Consider the following 2,390-nt stretch of genomic DNA (forward strand, 5'->3'; position numbering starts at 1 on the left):
GAGAGAAAGAGGAACACTCCTCCATTGTTGGTGGGTTTGCAGACTGGGCACAACCATTCAAATCAATGGGGTTCCTCAGAAAATTGGACATTGAACTGCCTGAGGATCCAACTATACCTCTTGGGCATATGCTAAAAAGATGCCCCAACATATAAAAAAAAGACAACGTGCTCCCTATGTTCGCCATGGCCTTATTTATAGCCAGAAGCTGGGAAAAAGAACCGAATGCCCTTCAACAGAGAATGGATACAGAAAATGTGGTACATCTACACAATGGAATATTGCTCAGCTATCAAAACAACGACTTATAAAATTAAATGGCAAATGTTTGGAACTGGAAAATATCATCCTGGTATTCTTCTTAATCACAGAAACGACATACATGGTATGCACTCACTGATAAGTGACATTCAATGGCCAAATACTTGAATTACCCTAGATGCCTAGAACAAATGAAACTCAAAGGCGGATGATCAAAAATGTGAATGCTTCTCCTTCTTTAAAAAGGGAACAAGAATACCCTTGCTAAGGGAAGAGAGAGGAAAGATTAAAACAGAGACTGAAGGAACACCCATTCAGAGCCTGCCCCACATGTGGCCCATACATATACAGCCACCCAATTCACAAGATGGATGAAGCAAAAATTGCAGACCGACAAACAGGAGCCGGATGTAGATCGATCCTGAGAGACACAGCCAGAATACAGCAAATACAGAGGCCGAATGCCAGCAGCAAACCACTGAACTGAGAGCAGGACCCCTGTTGAAGGAATCAGAGAAAGAACTGGAAGAGCTTGAAGGGGCTCGAGACCCCATATGAACAACAATGCCAAGCAACCAGAGCTTCCAGGGACTAAGCCACTACCTAAAGACTATACATGGATTGACCCTGGACTCTGACCTCATAGGTAGCAATGAATATCCTAGTAAGAGCACCAGTGGAAGGGGAAGCCCTGGGTCCTGCTAAGACTGAACCCCCAGTGACCTAGACTGTTGGTGGGAGGGCGGCAATGGGGGGAGGATGGGGAGGAACACCCATAAGGAAGGGGGGGGAAGCGATGTTTGCCCAGAAACCGGAAAGGAATAACACTCAGAAATGTACATAAGAAATACTCAAGTTAATAAAAAAAAAAAAGAAAGGGGAAAATGATTAAATATGAGTGTTTTAGAGACAGGATACTAAAAAGAATGTGACTTGCTTTGTACACTGCACCGTGGAAGATGGGAGATTCGTTGAGATTAAATAAGAGCTTTCAGAATCTGAAAAAAAAAAAGAGTATGCACATGATCAAGTAGCTACAGTCTAAAGACGTAGGGTTGGTTCAACATAGGAAAAAACATAGTAAATCACCATATAAATGAAACCAAAAATCTCATTAGATTTATAAAAACCCTTTGACAAAAATCTAACTCCCCTCATGATAATATTCCTGGAGATATTAGCAATATAAGGTACACACCTAAGCATAATAAAGAAAATATACAGCAAGCATATATCCAGCATCAAAATAAAGAGAAACTCAGAACAATACACTGAAATCACAGAAAATAAGAGGTTGAACATAGTGGTCAACCTATAGAGGTTGACTATATCCTTACTTATTCAATATAGCAGGTGAAGCCTTAGCTGGAAGAAGACAACTGATATAAGTCAAGCTGATATAAATTAGGAAGGAAGAAGTTACAGTATTTTATTTGAAGTATACATAACTGACCTTCAATATATAACCAGGAACTCCTATATCTGATGAACTACTCTCATCAAAATATCTGTATACAAATTGAACACACACACACACACACACACAGAGAGAGAGAGAGAGAGAGAGAGAGAGAGAGAGAGAGAGAGAGAGAGAGAGACTGACTTCTTATATACAAATGACAACTGGTCAGAGAAAGAAATCAGGTAAAAAACACCTTTCAAAATAGCCTCAAATAACATAAAATATCTTGGGTAAACTCTAACAAAGCAACTGAAAGACTTATATGATAAAACCTTAAGACATTGAATAATGAAGATAATGGGATTAATATAGAGATGTAGCCATCCTACCAAAAGTCATCCACAGTTTCAATTCATTCCTCCTCCAAATTCCAACATAATTTTTCACATAACTTGGATGGACAATTTTCACCTTTATATAGAAAGTTAACTCGTATGATAAGTAAAACAATCCTGAATAATAAAAGAACTGAAGGAAGTATCACCATTTCCAAACTCAAATTATATTACAAAATTATAATAATAAATTTGTTGGCACAAACACATATGTTTTAATCAATAGAATCAAATTGACACACAAACATAACTCCATATGTCTATGCATGCCCTATTAAAAAAAACAGAAAAACAGGTATACACACTGGAAAAAATAGTGTTTTCAACAAATG

The sequence above is a fragment of the Rattus rattus genome, chromosome 1, assembly GCF_011064425.1.
Source record: "Rattus rattus isolate New Zealand chromosome 1, Rrattus_CSIRO_v1, whole genome shotgun sequence".
Classification (NCBI taxonomy): domain Eukaryota; kingdom Metazoa; phylum Chordata; class Mammalia; order Rodentia; family Muridae; genus Rattus; species Rattus rattus.